Consider the following 19,112-nt stretch of genomic DNA (forward strand, 5'->3'; position numbering starts at 1 on the left):
TAAGCTTTCAAGTCTTTTGGTCCCCATCCCACCTTCCCCAGCCCCCCACCCCAACCTCACCCCACCCCACGCCACCATTTTGAATGCACTGACCAAGTTCCAAATAAACTATCCTCTCGAAGGTTCACTGCTGCAATAAGCACTTTGCATTCCAACTGATTACCTGCCCATGTTGTCTTGCTCTGGCTGTTCAAACATGCTCCAACGCTTGCTATTCAGTCTGCATTCACCCAGGGAAAACACACAATTGAAGAACAGCAGTATTTGAGTAATGAAGCGAATTGAGCAAATTCATCCTGGTGAATTTCTTATTGTGAAAAAGAATTCAAATCCAAAAGGAACACAACTTAAACACGAGGAAGTTAGTTCTTAGGAGAGAAGGCAGCAAAACCTCCAGAGTTGAGGAGGATACTGTACAGGTGGAGTATAAATGAGACAATTGATGTATTTTTGAAGCAGGCAATTATCAATGGAGTTGATAAGAGGATGGGTTGATGAGGTGATGTATTAAAAAGAGTGGAGATGTGTTCCTTGGGCCCAGCGAGGAATCATTTCAATTGCACTCGCGACAGCTGGGGTGACAGCGGGCTGAGAGCCAGTTTTACATCTCCTTCCATTTTCATTCCCGTTGTGTCCATGCGACTTGTTGGAAGACCCGACAAGGAGAGAGAAATGGTTGGAGGGAAGAACGTGAATGTCAGACAGGAAGGGACAGTTTCTGGGAAGCAGGGGTATGTGTTGCGGCTGTTTGACACCACACACAGATATGAAGTAGGTTCAGGAGTTTCGGGACAGAGGTTGTTCATCATAGGATCATAGAATCTATACAATACCAGAGGAGGCCATTTGGCCCATCAAGTCTGCACCAATTCACTCTGCCAATACGTGCAACCCTGCAAACTAACCTACACATCCCTGGACACTAAGGGGCAAGTTAGCATGGCCAATCTACCAAACCTGCACATCTTTGGACTATGGGGGAAACCGGAGCACCCAGAGGAAACCCACGCACACACGGGGAGAACGTGCAAACTCCACACAGACAGTTACCCAAGGCTGGAATTGAACCTGGGTCTCTGGCACTGTGGGGCAGCAGTGCTAACCATTGCGCCACCGTGCCACCCAAAGATGAAATAGGCACACCTTCATGACCTTAGGGTGTCAGAAAGTGAACAAAACAGCCAATGAAGAATATTTGAAGCGTAGTCAGTGTAATATAGTGAATAAGCAGCCAACCTGTGTCAAGACAGATTCCACAAATGGCAATGATGTCATGACCAGATGATCGATTGTTTTTAATGTTGGTTGAAGGCTAGACTTTGCCAGCATAACAGGGAGAACTCATTTCTTCTTCCTTAAGATAACACCATGGGAATGCTCTCATGAGAGGGCAGATGGGGGCCCTCAGTTAATATCTCACTTGAGAGAAAGTGCCTCCTTCAGTGCTGTGTTGAAGCAGCAGCCAGGATTAGATGCTGAAATCGCCCAAGTGGGATTTGAACCCATGGCTTTCCTGACCCAGAGAGTGCGAGCACTTGCCTTACCACTTAAACTACTGTGTTAAAGATGTAAGGGTGTCAGACTCACTTGCTCTCATTCACCCAAGTTATTAGTTGATTATTTAAATAAGATGGTCATTAATGAATTAATTGTGTCAGCTTTTCTTTCTTACAAAAACTATGGAAATAATGTGTTCCTTACAGAAAAACGGATGGGAAATAATTGCATGTATTAATATTTCATTGTAAGAACAATTTTAATTACCCGGTAGAATTAATTATAGCTGTTACCTCAAGCTTTCAAATGTTGCAGATTGGAACCTAATGAGAGATGGAAATAGACTGCATTCATTTCCCTCATCTCATACAGGGCTGAGTTTAGGAAATAAATGACATTTTTTATTCAGATTAAATTGGATTCTGTTGAACCACTAATGCATCATGCATCACACATTCAGTGGCAGTTTCTCCAGAACCGCAACCACGTGGATGCTCTTCACATGTGAGCTGGGGGATGTTGGAATGTTATTCAACTAAGTGAAGCTTCACAGGCCAAGTTAAACCTTGCCCTCACCTACTGTCCAGCTGCAGTAGTTATGGATTGGAAGCACATATGAGAATGACTGGGAAGATTTTCCCCATCCTTATGGACCCAGAGGCACTCATGCCAATTGATTCTCTCCTCCTGCTGCCCTGGCTGTGATGAACCAACATAGCATGGAGCGGGGTTGAACTTGGTTTGTCCTGCTACCTGATCAGGCTTAGATAGATGATGTACAAATAAAGGAGTAGAGGCAAGGCAGGAGAGCATAATAATAACTTGGGACATGAGGATCAGAGAATGACAGGAAGGGACAAATGGGGGAAAAAAAAACAAGAATGCACCAACAGTCAAGGCTAGATGTTAGAAACATAGAAAAAACACAAGATGTACGGCTATGTATCTGAATGTGCGTAGCACTCAGGACAAAGTAAATTAATTGGTCGCACACACTGAAGTCAATAAATATGATCTGATAGCCATAATGGAGTCTTGGCTGCAGGATGACCAGGATTGGATCCTGAATGTTGAGGGTTATATGACAATCAAGAAGAATGGGAAGCTTGGTAAAAGGTGGAGGGGTAGCACCGTTAATTAATGGTGGTATTGTTGCAATAGAGATGACCTTACCTCAGAAGAAAAGAATGTCACTTCAGTTTGGCTGGAGATAAGTAAGAGTGAAGGAAATAAATCACGAGTGGAAGTGGTCTACAGCCTAAAGGTAAGTGCAATGTAGGACAAAGTATACAAGAAGAAATCTAACTGCACTGTAGAGGTGAGGTGAGAGTGACTGCCCTTGACATCAAGGCAGCATTTGGCCAAATGTGGCATCAAGGACTCCTAGCAAAACTGGAGTCAATAGGACTCAGGGGGAAAACTCTTTTGGAGTCATATCAAGCACAAAAGAAGATGGTTGTGGTTGTTGGGCGTCAGGCATGCTACTGCCAGGGAATGACTGCAGGAGTTCCTCAGGGTAGTGTCCATCATAAAGTCAAAAGTGTTAGGGCAGCACGGTGGCCTAGTGGTTAACCCTGATGCCTCACGGCGCCGAGGTCCCAGGTTCGATCCCGGCTCTGGGTCACTGTCCGTGTGGAGTTTGCACATTCTCCCCTTGTCTGCGTGGGTTTCGCCCCCACAATCCAAAAATGTGCAGAGTAGGTGGATTGGCCACACTAAATTGCCCCCTTAATTGGAAAAAATAATTGGATAATCTAAATTTTAAAAATATATAAATAAATAAAGTCAAAAGTGGAGATGTTCGCTGATGATTGAACAATGTTCACCACCAATTTCATGTATAAATGCAGAATGAAATGGACAATGTTCCAGCTTGGGTTGACAAGTAGCAAGTAACATTGCTTGCAACGGGTGCAACCCACAGTCCAAAGATATGCAGGTTAGGTGAATTTGCCTTGCTAATTGCACCTTGGTGTCCAACGGTTAGGTGGGGTTATGGGGATAGGGTGGGGGTGTGGGCCTGGGTAGGGTACTTTTTCGGAGAGTCAGTGCAGACTCGATGGACCAAATGGCATCTTCTGCACTGCACTGATTCTCGGATTCGATAAACACAAATCAAAAAAATATCAGATGTTACAAGGACAGTGACAGCAAAAACCCCCGGGGCACTTTTAAAATCTTATGACTTTAATCTAACTTAAAACATACAAACATTTTTAAACATGCCATGGGTAAAGCTATATTTGATTTGATTTTGATTTGATTTGATTTCTGTCACGTGTACCTCACGTGTCGTGCTATGCTTTTTGAAGTCGATGATCAGTCTTTTTGAGATTTAGCGAGAGGTTGTTTTCGGTACACCATGCAACCAAGTGATTTATCTCCCTTCTGTAGTCGGATTTGTTGTTGTTTGAGTTACGACCCACCACAGTCGTATCAACTGCAAACTTGTAGATTGAGTTAGAGTTGTTGTGTTATTCACCCTGGGGTAACACGGACTGGTACTGGATGCAGTTAAACTGGAAAGCAGACACCAAACTTAGACGTTAGTTCAATAGGATGTATTGAACTTCTGTAACAAGGCACACAGCTTGCTGTGGGTTGACACTCTACTACTCTAAGTGTGCTAACTAAAACTAACTAGACCAGACTAGCTCTGAGCCACGCGGAGAGGTGCTAACTGATATATATACACCCTGACTGTCACTACAGTTGTTACCAGTGGAAAGAGAGGGACTGTTGATGCCTTGTGTGTTTTATAGTGGAAAACCCACCTCTCGTGTTCTGTCTGGTAATTGGTTGTGTTCTGTCCTGTGTGTTGATTGGCTGTACTGGGTGTCTGTCACTGCCTGTCTGCATCTCATTATGTGCATGAGTGCACATCATGACAGGAGTTAAATCTTGCCACACAGTGGTGTGTATAGGGAATAGAGTAGAGGACTGAGCACACAACCTGCGGGGTCCCGGTGTTGAGGACTATTGTGGAGGAGGTGCTGTTGCCTATCCTGACAGATTGCAGTCTGTGGTGAGGAAGTCCAGGATCCAGCTGCTCAAGGAGGGGTCAAGTCCAAGATTGCAGAGTTTGGTTATTAGTTTTGTCGGGATAATGATGTTGAAGGCGGAGCTGTAGTCTATGAACAGCAGTCTTACATAGGTGTTCCGGCTTGGATCACTGTCTGTGCAGAGTCTGCACATCCTCCCCGTGTGTGCGTGGGTTAACTCCGGTGCTCCGGTTTCCTCCCACAGTCTAAAGATGTGCAGGTTAGGTGGATTGGCCATGATAAATTGCCCTTAGTGCCCAAAATTGCCCTTAGTGTTGGGTGGGGTTACTGGGTTATGGGGATAGGGTGGAGGGGTTGACCTTGGGTAGGGTGCTCTTTCCAAGAGCCGGTGCAGACTCGATGGGCCGAATGACCTCCTGCACTGTAAATTCTATGATAAATTTACATGATTAATTCATCCATTTTATTGCGAATGCTCCACACGTTAAGCCACAAACGTTGCAGGCTTGTCTTTTCAACATTCTTTGTCCCATTCACATTATTTTTCACTGTGGCCCTGTTTGAATCTGGCCCTTGGTTTCTCTGCCTATTACTTTTCTTATTCCCTTTTCTGTCTTTTGTTTTTCTGCCTGATTCTCCCTCCTCTGACACCTTGCATAGCTTCCCAGCCCCCTGCTATTTTAGTTTAAACCCTCTCCGGCCACTCTTGCAAATACTTGCCTGAGGATATCAGTCCCGGTTCCGTCCAGTTTGCACTGGTCCCACCTCCGCTCGTATGGAGAGTGCAAGATGCAAGATCAGTCATGAGGGCACTGAAATGAAATGAGAGAGAAGACAATTTGGTGCAAAAATGGGATTTTCAGAATTTATTTTACTGGGATTCTGCGTTGGGGACTTTTCAAAAATGGTGAAAGCCTTGGAATAAAATGTACCAGCTGTTGGATTGAAAATTGGCTCAGGCCCAGCAAGCTGTGCTTGATAAATGGTTGCGGCACAGTGTCAGGGACTAATTGGGTTCCTGTTCCATTCCTGAGCAATTTTGGAGGGGAAGCATAATCCTTTAATGTACTTATTTCAACCAGCCATCTGGCCAACTCCAGCCTGGTGAAATTTAATCAAGGCAAGTGGTCCAGACAAGCCAAACAAATATGAACAATGGACCAGGAGTAGGCCATTTAGATCCTCCATGATTCTGTGTAATGGTGACTGATCTGCAGCTCAATTCCATGTGCCCATCTTTGTCCATGTCCCTTCATATCTTTGGTTATCCAACATCTATCAATCTCAGATTTTAAATTTACAATTAATCTGACATCGGTTGCCTTTGGTGGAGGAGAGTTCTCTATGTGTGCAAGTGTTTCGTAATTTCAATCCGGAAAGTTCTGACTCCAATTCTCAATCCCGAGTCCCAGACTGTCCCAATCAATGGAAAGTATTTATATCGACCCCATTTTCCTTAAAATTGTGACATCTTCGATCAATTCTCTGCGAACTATCTAAATTCCAAGGAATACAGCCCTACTTTGTACAATCTCTCCCTGTAAATTAATCTTTGGGCTTCAGTTATGATTCTACATTAAGAAAGGAAACAGGGACAGTCCAGCAAATTATAGGCAGGTGAGCCTGACATCAGTGGTGGGGAAGCTTTTGGAAAAGATACTGAGGGACAGGATGTATGCACCTTTGGAGGAAAATGGACTAGTCAGTGACAGGCAGCATGGTTTTGTACGGGGAGGGTCATGTCTCACCAACTTGATTGGGTTTTTTGATGAGGTGACAAGGAAAATTGCTGAGGGAAGGGCTGTGGATGTAGTTTATATGGACTTTAGTAAGGCGTTTGACAAGGTCCCACATCGCAGACTAGTACAAAAAATAAACTCACACGGGATTCAAGGTGAGCTGGCTAGATGGACACAGAACAGGCTTGGTTATAGGAGACAGAGAGTAGCAGTGGAAGGGTGGTTTTCAGAATGGAGATCTGTAGCTAGTGGTGTTCCACAGGGATCAGTGCTGGGACCTCTGTTGTTTATAGTATATATAAATGATCTGGTGGAAAATGTGAGTGATCTGATTTGTATGTTTGTGGATAACACGAAGATTAGCGGAGTTGCTGATATTGCCAAGGATTGCCAGACGACACAACAGGATATAGATAGATTGGAGACTTGGACAAAGAAATGACAGGTGGAGTTTAATCCCGACAAATGCGAAGTGATGCATTTTGGAGGATCAAATCTAGGTATGAATTATACTGTAAATGGCAGAACTCTCAGGAACATTAACATACAGAGGGATCTGGGCGTGCAGGTCCACAGTTCCCTGACAACGGTAACACGGGTGGCCAAGGTGATTAAGAAGGCATATGGCACGCTTGCATTCATCAGCTGGGTCATTGAGTACAGGAGTTGGGAAATCATGTTGCAGCTGTGTAAAACCATGTGTCATGTGAGAGTACCTTTAAGAAATTGATGTTTAAGCAATGTACCTTTAAGAAATGGAGCAGCCCATATTACTGAAGTGATGTCAGAGGTTGAGAGTAGCTGAGTTGAGCTCACTTCTGCTTTTTGGGAGTTTTAGTTTCAGTTTTGAGAAAAAGAGCTTGGGTGTGTCTGTGTTTGCAGTAAGCTGGATCGGCTGTGATCTCTGCCAAGAAAGACTATCTCTGAATCATTTGGGTGATTTAAACAGATAATAGTAATGTCTTTAACCTGATGTGTTTCTGTTTAAAGGTGTAAAGGTGTTAAGTCTTTTGGAGGTTTGAAGGAACATTTTGAGGGATTATAGAACATAGAACAGTACAGCACAGAACAGGCCCTTCGGCCCTCAATGTTGTGCCGAGCCATGATCACCCTACTCAAACCCACGTATCCACCCTATACCCGTAACCCAACAACCCCCCCCTTAACCTTACTTTTATTAGGACACTACGGGCAATTTAGCATGGCCAATCCACCTAACCCGCACATCTTTGGACTGTGGGAGGAAACCGGAGCACCCGGAGGAAACCCACGCACACAGGGGGAGGACGTGCAGACTCCACACAGGCAGTGACCCAGCCGGGAATCGAACCTGGGACCCTGGAGCTGTGAAGCATTTATGCTAACCACCATGCTACCCTGCTGCCCCTTAATGGATGGATTATTTAGTGTTGTATTATTTTCGGGGTTATCTTTGAAGTAAGGGGTGTTGAGGGATCCAATGTTTATTTGAAAAGGTTAAGTTGAATTCATGGGATAAACATTGTTTTGTGTTTAAAAACCCATGTGTCTATCATTGTAATACCACACCTGGAGACCAAGCCGTGTGCTTCAAAATCAACAACACATTAAAGGGAGAGGTTGGTTGAACTCTATGATACATTTTGGGTTCTGAAAATGCAGCTCCCATAACACATGGTTGGGCCGCATTTGGAGTATTACGTGTAGCTCTGGTCACTACATTATCAGAAGGATGTGGAAGCTTTGGAGAGAGAGTGCAAAGAATGTTCACTTGGAATTTGTCTGGTCTCGAGGGTGTTGGTAATGCGGATCTGGTAGTCACCACTGTTGTATATATCACTTACATGAGATGGAATATGGTCAGGCTCCTGTACTACAGGTACAGGGGTAGATCCCTGCCTGCTGGCTCCGCCCAGTAGGCGGAGTATAAATGTGTGTGCTCACCGAGCTGCAGCCATTTCGGCAGCAGCTGCAGGAGGCAACACATCTCTGCGTAATAAAGCCTCGATTACACTCTATTCTCGTCTTGTCGTAATTGATAGTGCATCAATTTATTAAGCAGAGATTTTACAACGATGCACCTCCGCATCAAACCAGTTCGCCTGCAGCTACAACCTCAAGCAGACAACGCCAAGTCGGCCTTTGCCCACTGGTTAGCTTGCTTTAAAGCCAACATCGGATCTGCAACAGAACAACCCACAGAAGCACAGAAACTCCAGATCCTGTATACACAGCTGAGCTCCGATATCTTTCCCCTCATCCGGGACGCACCTACATACGCTGACGCCATGGTCCTTCTGAAAGGGAACTACATCCAGCAGACCAACAAAATCTACGCCAGGCACCTCCAGTCCACGCGGCATACACTCCCCGGTGAGTCTGTGGAAGATTTTGGGCGTGCCCTGCACGCCCTGGCGAGGGACTACGATTGCCAGGTCGTTTCGGCCGTTGAACATTCTGAACTCCTAATCAGGGACGCCTTTGTTACGGGCATAGGGTTGGCGTACATCCGGCAGCGCCTCTTAGAAGGGACTACCCTTGATATCGCGGCGACCAAGAAACCCGCGACCTCACTAACGGTCACCTCCCATAGTGTACAAGCGTACGCATCCGCCCGCATGGCGCCCCCCTCCTGGACATCGTGGACCCCACCAGCAAACACCCCATCCTGGACCCCACAAGCGACCACTCCATCATTCACCCCACCAGCAACCGCCCCCAGCCAACCCCAAGCCTGTGCCGCGCGGCAGCCAGCGAACCTCGGGGGACCCAAGTGCTACTTCTGCGGACAAACATAGCACCCCCGGCAGTGCTGCCCGGCGAGGAGCGCACTCTGCAAGGCCTGCGGGAAGAAAGGACATTTCGCTGCAGAGTACCAGACCTGCTCGATCGCCACTGTAACCAGGCCCATTGTTCCTGCACCCCCCACGTGTGACCCATGGGTGCCGCCATTTTTGCCCCCACAACCCACGTGCGGCCCGTGGGCATCGCCATCTTCCTCGTCTCAGAACACATGCAGCTCGTGGGCGCCATCATTTTGTTTGCCTCAGGACACGTGCGGCCCGTGGGTGTCGCCATTTCCCCCCCCCCCATCAGGTCTCGTGCGGCCCGTGGGCACCGCCATCTTTAACGCTGCCCACCACGATGGTCGATGGGCACAAGACATCATGCCTTCTTGACTCCGGGAGCACAGAGAGTTTCATCCACTCCGATACAGTAAGGTGCTGCTCCCTCGCGGTACACCCCATCACACAACGAATCTCCCTGACCTCCGGATCCCACTCCGTGGAGATCCGGGGGTACTGCACCGCCACCCTCACCGTCCAGGCCGTAGTGTTCAGTGGCTTCCGGCTGGTGCAAAATGGGGTTCCAGGGCCCGACCCTGATCGCATGCGCCCCCTCATGGAACTACCCCTCCCCCACTGCCCCAAGGCCCTCAAACGATGTCTGGGGTTCTTCTCATACTGCGCCCAGTGGGTCCCTAACTAAGCGGACAAGGCCCGCCCACTCATTCACTCCACCGCTTTCCCCTGACGACGAAGGCTCACCAGGCCTTCAACCGTATCAAGGCCGACATCGCCAAGGCCGCGATGCACGCGGCCGACGAGACGCTCCCCTTCCAAGTCGAGAGCGATGCATCAGATGTCGCTCTGGTCGCCACCCTCAACCAGGTAGGCAGGCCAGTGGCATTCTTTTCACGCACCCTCCATGCCTCAGAAATTCGGCACTCCTCCATCGAGAAGGAGGCCCAAGCCATTGTAGAAGCTGTGCGGCATTGGAGGCATTACCTGGCCGGCAGGAGATTCACTCTCCTCACTGACCAATGGTCAGTTGCCTCAATGTTCAACAACACACAGCGGGGCAAGATCAAAAATGATAAAATCTTGAGGTGGAGGATCGAGCTCTCCACCTACAATTACGAGATTTTGTATTGCCCCGGTAAGCTCAACGAGCCCCCCGATGCCCTATCCCGAGGTACATGTGCCAGCGCACAAGTGGACCGACTCTGGACCCTACATGTCGCTCTCTGTCACCCAGGGGTCAACCAGTTCTTTCACTTCATAAAGGCCCACAATCTGCCCTACTCCATTGAAGAGGTCAGGGCTATCACCAGTGACTGCCAGGTCTGCGCGGAATGCAAACCGCACTTCTACCGGCCAGACCACACGCATCTAGTGAAGGCCTCCCGCCCCTTTGAACGCCTCAGCGTGGATTTCAAAGGCCCGCTCTCCTCCACCGACCAAAATACGTATTTCCTTAACGTGGTCGACGAATACTCCAGATTTCCCTTCACAAGCCCATGCCCCGATGTGAAGTCTGCCACAGTCATCAAATCACTCATCACCATCTTCGCCTTGTTCGGTTTCCCCGCCTACATCCACAGCGACCGGGGATCCTCCTTTATGAGTGATGAGCTGCGTCAGTACCTGCTCAGCAAGGGCATTGCCTCAGAGAGCTTCGTGTAGGGTCCAGAGTCGGTTCACTTGTGCGCTGGAAGGCCGTCCAGCTGGCCCTACGGTCCAAATATCTCCCAGTCTCACGCTGGCAGGAGGTCCTCCCCGGTCCGCCCTTTACTCCATCCGATCGCTACTTTGCATCGCGACTAATACAACCCCCCATGAACATCTCCTTGCCTTCCCCAGGAAGTCCACCTCCAGGGTTTCACTCCCTACGTGGCTTCCAGCTCCAGGACCCGTTCTCCTCCGCAAGTACGGACCACAAGGTGGACCCATTAGTCGAGAGGGTACAGCTACTCCATACAAACCCGCAGTATGCCTACCTGGCGTACCCCGACGGCTGCCAAGACACTGTCTCCCTCAGGGACCTAGCACCAGCTGGTTCCCCACCCCCCCCCCCCCCCATCTGCCCCGGCGCCACCCTTCCTCCCCTCAGCGCACCTCACCACAGCCCCCGCTCCAGGATGATACGTCCTCCCCTTGGTCCCACCTGGGGATGAAGATGAGGTCTACATGCTCCTGGAGTCATCGGTGACCGAGCCGACGCCTGCATCGCCACCAGGACTGCGGCGCTCACAATGGAAGATCAAGGCACTCGGCTGAATTTGTGAACTTTCCCAAAATGTTAACCTTAAAATGCATGTAAATAGTTTTTCCACCACCCCTGCTGGGATCTTTTTTTTAACAGGGGGTGAATGTGGTAGTCACCACTGTTGTATTTTTCCCTTACGAGATGTAATATGGTAAGGCTCCTGTATTACAGGTACGGGGGGTAGATCCCTGCCTGCTGGCTCCGCCCAGTAGGCGGAGTATAAATGTGTGTGCTCACCGAGCTACAGCCATTTCGGCAGCAGCTGCAGGAGGCTACACATCTCTGCTTAATAAAGCCACGATTACACTCTACTCTCGTCTCGTCGTAATTGATAGTGCATCAGAGGAGAGGTTCAATAAACCAGGATTGTTTTCACTGGAAAGACGGAGGCTGAGGGGAGACCCAGATTGGATGTGATATTGGATCTCCACATCGATGTCAGCATTGCAGGAGAGTTGGCTCCCAAGCAAGGGGAAATGTTGTACATTTGATAAGGTTTCTCTGTTGATATTGACGGAGGGAAAGACTGGATCTTGCCCTGGGGCGAACTTGAGTCTTCTTAAGGTTGAGACCGATTTTTTGGGGATGCTTCCATGAAGGTGTAAAGCATGTTTTGGAGATTCTCTTCTGAGAGAATGAGCATGGCAATGTCATCTGCAGACTGAAGTTCCACAGGAGATGTCAGTACAGTTTTCCTCTTGGATTTCAATCCGTTGAGGTTGAAAGGTTTTCTGTCCACCTTATAGACATCCACTCCACTGGGAAGCTTGATCATGACAAGATGAAGGATGGTAGTGATGAAGATGGAGCAAAGGGTAGGGAGATGACACATTCCTGCTTAACTCCAATCTTGACCGCGAAGGGTTCCGTCTTATTTCCATTGCTGAGAACTATCACCGACATCTTGACATCATGACCAGTTCTCATCAACTCCCTCATAAATACCCGTACCAGCCTCCCCGAACAGGCGCCGGAATGTGGCGACTAGGGGCTTTTCACAGTAACTTCATTTGAAGCCTACTTGTGACAAGAAGCGATTTTCATTTCATTTCATTCAAAGCAAAATAATTAAATTAATATTTCTACCATTTTGTGTGGTGCTATCCTATCGATCTTTCTTTACTCCTATTCCCATCACAGCCTCTCTTCTTTTATTGAATTATCAGAAATATTTCATTTTTTTTGTTTCTTGAAAATGTAACTTCTTAATTATTCTTCACCTTCCTAATCATTTTTTCTTACTTTTCTCCTAGTTTCTTCATATTCTCTCTTATCATGGACACCTATGCTGTCTCCGTGCTTACTAGATGTCTCTTTTCGAACACTTCAGTCATCCCCTTACCTCTTTCTTCATCTATGGAGTCTACTCGTGTTTGTTGTTCTATCCTTTTATTGGAATAGATTTTTCCTTCTGCCTGTGCACATAATTTTAAATGTTTCGCATTGTTATTCCACGTCATTGTCTGTCAGTATAGTTGCCATTTTATTTTCCCATATTCTATGCTCAAGCCCAAAATATCAGGGGTGGAATTTTCCGTCGGTGGGACCCCCTGCTTCCTCGGCAGGGCACTTACGGCGTGGGGGGGCCACAATGGGAAATCCCATTAGACAACTGCCAGAATGGAGGATCCCGCTGCTGGTGAGGGTGCACTGCCCAGGAAGTCATAGCTGGTGGAGAATCCATCTCCCAATCTATTACCTTGGTTTCTTCATACTTATGTCCTTCTCTGTTACCATCGTAAAGTGTATCATATATGGTCACTATTGCGTAGTTGTTCTCCTACCTTTTACTTTTTTGTCCTGCTCTGGTTCAGTCCCCATTACCAGGTCCAAGGGCAAATCTTTCCTTTTTAGAATTTTTATGTATTACGTTAGGAAGAAGTCCTGTTTATACTTGAGGAACTCCATTCACTTATTCTCTCTACCTACCTGTTCTGAACACCATTTCACCATTGGGTGGTCTGTAGACTATGTCTATTAGATTCTTTATTATCAGTGTTACGGATTCTATTTTTGCCTTTCCGATAGCTGTGACCATATATTCCACTGCATGAAGCTAACCTGAATAAGCACAACTACCCCACTTCCTTGTTTTCCCATTCTAGCATGTCTAAATGTTATAACCTGTTAAAAGCAGGCCAATTATATTGTTGCGATACATAGATGAAGGGCACTGTTTAATTCAGTACATTGAACACAATCTGGAAACATGGGGGCGACACGTTAGCACGGTGGTTAGTACTGTTGCTTCACAGCATCAGGATCCCGGGTTTGATTCCAGCTTGGGTCACTGTCTGTACGGAGTCTGCACATTCTCCCCGTGCCTGCGTGGGTTTCCTTGGGACGCTCCAGTTTCCTCCCACAAGTCCTGAAAGACGTGCTTGTTAAGCAAATTGGACACTGAATTCTCCCTCTGTGTACCCTAGCGCTGGAGTGTGGTGACGAGGGAATTTGCAGTGTAAATGTAAGCTTACTTGTGACAATAATAACGGTTATGGGGATGGCACGGTGGCACAATGGTTAGCGTTGCTGCCTCACAGCTCCAAGGTGCCGGGTTCAATTTTGTTCTCGGGTGGCTGTCTGTGTGGAGTTTACACTTTCTCCCTGTGTCTGCGTGGGTTTCTTCAGGATGCTCCGGTTTCCTCCTACAGTCCAAAGATGTGCACGTTAGGTTGATTGGCCGTGCTAAATTGCCCTTAGTATCCAAAATGGTTAGATGGGGTTACTGTATTACTAGGATAGGATGGAGGTGTGGCCTTAAGTAGGGTGCTCTTTCAAAGGGCCAGTGCAGACTCGATGGACCGAATGGCCTCCTTCTGCACTGTAAATGCTATGATTCTATATAAATAGAGGACTCATGCTTCAGATTTCCCATGACCGGTGGGAACCACGAGGGCTGGGGTGCATCATCACTCCCGGCAATAACATTTTGGTTTAGTTAGTTAAGTTTCCTTTGAGGTTTTGCTTTAGTTATAGAGCCCATCAGTAGTCTTCTAATTTTTGTTCAATTTATTGATCGTTTGTTTGCTGAATTAAGAGTATAATTTGTCCATCTGATCCTTTGTGAATTTGTTACCCTTTATTTGTTAATTTTATGTATTCAAAAGAGTATAAATACGGGATTCTCTCCATTAACTTATTTTTTTGTTTATTTCTGAGTCTGAAAAAGAATATAAATAGGGGACAGCTGGGACACTGGGTATGCATGAGGAGCATTGGGCGTGATTCTCCGCACCCGGGAGAAATCGTGAGGCTGGCGTCAAAAACGGGCGGGTTTGACGCCAGCCTCCGCCCCCCCGACCGGGAACCGATTCTGGTCCCCGGTCGGGGCTAGCATCCCACGGCCGTGAACTCCGGCATCGCGGGATTAACGAATTTCGTTAAGCCCGCTAGCCAGAGTTAGCGACGGCTGACGTGTCAGATGACGTCAGCCGCGCATGCGCGGATTGGACGACTCCAACCCGCGTATGCACGGATGACGTCATCACGCATTTGCGTGAAACCCGCGCATGCGCGGGCCGGTATGCCCCTCAGCCGCCCCGCGAATGGATACAGCGGGGCGGCGGAAGGATAAAGAGTGCGCGGGGTAAGTACCCACTGCCCACGATCGGTGGGCACCCTTGGCACGGCCGTGGTACTGCCGTGCCAATCGGTGCCATGGTTCCCGAGAACGGGACTTTACGGCCGTTTTTACGAACGGTCAGACCAGGTGTGTTTGACGTTCATAAAAACGGTCGTAAAGGCCTTGGAAATCGGCCCATCGGCCAGCTGAGAATCGCTGCTCGCCGTAAAAAAACGGCGGGCAGCGATTCGTGTCGGGAGGCGGGCGTGGGGGGGGGAGAATAGCGGGAGGGCGTCGGAGCAGCGTGGCCGTAAAAATTTACGCGCCCGCTATTCTCCGCCCCGTCGTGAGTGCGGAGAATTCCGCCCATTGAGTCTGGACAAAGTCAGTAAATTCTCTCAGTAAGGAAAAACATGGGGCGAGATTCTCCGCAAATGCAGAGAATCGTAAAGGCTGCCGTGGGACAGGCCGTGACCCAGGGCAGCCTTCAAGCCCACTTCTGGGGCCGATTCTCGGAAAAAAAACGGCGAGCGGCGATTCGTGGCGTGGGTCGGGCGTGGGGGTGGGGTGGGGGGGGGGTGTGGGGGGGGGGGGGGGAGAATAGCGGGGGGCGTGAAAAATGTCGGGAGGCCCTCCCGCTATTCTCCCACCCGGCATGGGGGGCAGAGAATCGCGCCCATGGTGTCTTATTTTAGAATTCACCAACTGGCTTGGATTCTGTGAGCATGTTCTGCCATTTTTAATTCCACATCCCATTTTTCCTCCAATCGCATCTCTAAATAATTCCTACAATGTATGGTTCCTCCGAATGCATGATTGCTTCCAACTTCCCAATTTTATTTTAGACACTGCATGCAATACTGTGTCAACATTTTAACTAATGTTTCAAAGGATTTCCCCTCACTTGTTTCTCCATCCTTTTATGCTCCTGTTCTATATCTATTTATTCCCTTGTCATCAATGTCCTTCCTCCCTTTATTCTTCCGTATGTTCTCGGGCACTGTTCTATTATATTTAGGCTGTTTATGTTTATTGTAGATTCCCTGGTCGCATAACTCTTTTAAAGCCTGTGCCACCTCCCTATACACTCTTTCTGCTCAGACATAGACATAGAACATACAGTGCAGAAGGAGGCCATTCGGCCAATCAAGTCTGCACCGACCCACTTAAGCCCTCACTTCCACCCTATCCCCATAACCCAATAACCTTCCGCCTAACCTGTTGGACACTAAGGACAATTAATCATGGCCAATCCACCTAACCTGCACATTTTAGGACTGTGGGAGGAAACCGGAGCACCTGGAGGAAACCCACGGCGACAGGGGGTGAACGTGCAGACTCCACACAGACAGTGACACAGCGAGGAATCAAACCTGGGACCCTGGCGCTGTGAAGCCACAGTGCTATTCACATGTGCTACCGTGCTGCCCTTGTGCTACCTTGCTGCCCTCAATGGGTCCCACCCTGAGGCAGGTGAAATCTATCTCATTGTAAAGCTCCTCCCTCTCTCTGAACTAGCACCAATAACTCATGGAATGTAACCTCTTTTTCCCACAACCAGCCCTTTAGTCGAATGTTAATTCTCCTAATCTGTCTGATCCAATGTCAATTTGCGTATGTGTGTGGCAACAATCTGGAGATTATTACCATCGAGGTCCTGTTTTTAATTCAGAGCTCAACTCCTGATATTCTTTCAGTAACACCTCCTCCTTCCTTTCACCTGTGTCTTTTGTTCCAACATAGACCATGACAGCTGGATCTATCCCCTCCCTTTCCAAGCTCCTCACCAGTTGCAATGTGGTATCCCCAAGCCTGGCACCAATTAGACAACAGTACTTCCCTCACATTGTCCATGCTGCCATCTTCATCCTTGTCATCACAAATAGCGAGTATGGTTTACCTGTTTGATAGGACCAATGTCTGTGGGATCTCTTTCTCAACCTCTACTAAATCCCTGCTATCCAGCTCTCTTTCAGTCATATCCTCCCTTTACTAAACCTGTACTTTCCTCTGGGTTGTGATTGTATGATTCGTAAAGCTGCCCAGAGACTACTCTCCCTCATTTCCGTGTCAGAATCTCCCCACCTTGCAATCCAGCTCAATGACTCTTGAGCCGGAGAGATCTGAGACGGTAACACACCTTGCAGACTTGTTTTCTCGGGAAAGAATTGCTGTCCACAAACTCCCACATTCTGCATTCGAGACAGACACCTACCCTGTCATACCACAGATTAGATTGATTTAATCTGTTTAATTAAAGTCTCTATTGAATTCTCATTTGTAGTTATGTCAAAGAGGTAAACTAAGTAAGTTATAAATTTAATCAAGTGTTGATACTTTCCCGGTCCTTGGTTAAACAACTACTGTAGTTCAGAGAGAACAAAAAAGAGACCTTAAAACTCACTAATAATAATAATCTTCATTGTCACAAGCAGGCTTACATTAACACTGCATTGAAGTTATTGTGAAAAGCCCCTAGTCGCCACATTCCGGTGCCTGTTCGGGTACACTGAGGGAGAATTCAGAATGTCCAATTCACCTAACAGCACGTCTTTCGGGACTTGTGGGAGGAAACCAGAGGAAACCCCAGCAGACCTGGCGAGAACGTGCAGACTCCACACAGATAGTGACCCAAACTGGGAATCGAACCTGGGACCCTGGCGCTGTGAAGCAACTGTGCTAACCACTATATTACCGTGCTGCCCCACACACCCCCCTTTAGTCTCCTCTGTTCCATGGAAAACAATCCCAGTCTATTCAATCTCTATTCATAATTAAAACTCTCCATCCCAGGTAACATCCTGATAACTCTCCTCTGCACCCTTTCCAGAACTGCACACAATACTCTAGATGTGGTCTAACCAATGTTTTATACAGTTCTAACATAACCTCCATGTTCTTCAACTCTATGCATCAGCTACACATGTCTTCTTAACCACATTACCCGCCTGTCCTGCTACCTTAAGGGACCAGTGTACATGCACACCAAGGACCCTCTGATCCTCAGTGTTTCCCAGGGTCTTTCTGTTCATAATATATTCCCTGGTCTTGTTTGTCCTGCCTAAGTGCATCATATTCCCACACTCTTACTCTTGGGCCACTTCTTCTTCCGTAAAAGATCTGTACCTCTCGCTTCACTCAGCAAATTCCCCGAGTTAAGGAATACTCTGTCAAAGCTCTACTCCATCAAACTGGACCTGGTGCTTCTTGCTGCATGACTAAGCAAACCTCTTGTATTTATACCAGCTGGAATTCCACGGACATGAGTCAGCCCCTGCCAAACAGGAAACCAGTTCTAATGAGCCAACTAAGTAACTGACAATGTTGGCATGAAGAATCACGGTGTGTTATGCCAGCACAATTAAGAATGAACAATCTGGCTACAGTGTGGATTTTCAACTCAGCTCAATAAAAACAGTCCCAAAGCCATTGAAGTTGGATTCAGCAGACAGTGGAGAGAGCCAGAGGAATTAGATAAATGTGGCAGTGTTTTGATGTGCATTAGTGGTCAAAAATGTTCCAACCCATCTGCATTGACATCAGAAGTGAGCTGCACCATAAACAGGCATTGTTCAATTGGCTCCATTCTCTTTACCCCTAGAGTTTGATTCCTTGTTGATTCTGTTTCCTAACTGCCTCATCCCCCTCTGACCTCTCTGAATCATCGGGCTGAATTTAATGAAACCAATGTGGGTTCCGCCCACACACTGCTTGGAGAACCCACATGTTGTTTCTGAGAGAGAGGCCTGACCAGATACTTAACCAGCCAGTGTCGTGTCTTCCGGAGATTCAAGACCCCCAGAGATGGAAAACCCATCTCCTTGAGAGTTGCGAGCCAATAGCAGTGAAGCTACCAGTAATGCACCCAGGGAGAGACCTAGGATTGCCAAGGCACCCAGGCCACAGGTGATTGAGGGCAGGATGGAGATTGAGGGGAAGTTGGAGGCAAGAGGCAACTCTTCCCCCCCCCCCCCCCCCCCCCCCCCCCCCACCCACCCCTCCCCATCCAATGCCTGGTCCTTCGATTGGGCACTAAGTGCCTTAGAAAGAGGGAACCCCTCAACTACTACTGCAAACAAGCCCTAGCCTAGTGGCCTTTTGGAGGCATGGGACAGCTATGCCACCCACACGTTATCCCTGAGCCGTTGCTAAATTCCAGTGGGCTCTGAGATAATTGGTGTCAGTTGGCTGAGCCGGATTGACCCCAATTGCAATTGAGCAAGTTTCCTCCATGGGCCCATTCCTGCCTCCAACTTAATCACTGGAGTATTTCTCACTACCAGG

This window comes from Scyliorhinus canicula, chromosome 1 (genome assembly GCF_902713615.1).
Source record: "Scyliorhinus canicula chromosome 1, sScyCan1.1, whole genome shotgun sequence".
NCBI lineage: Eukaryota > Metazoa > Chordata > Chondrichthyes > Carcharhiniformes > Scyliorhinidae > Scyliorhinus > Scyliorhinus canicula.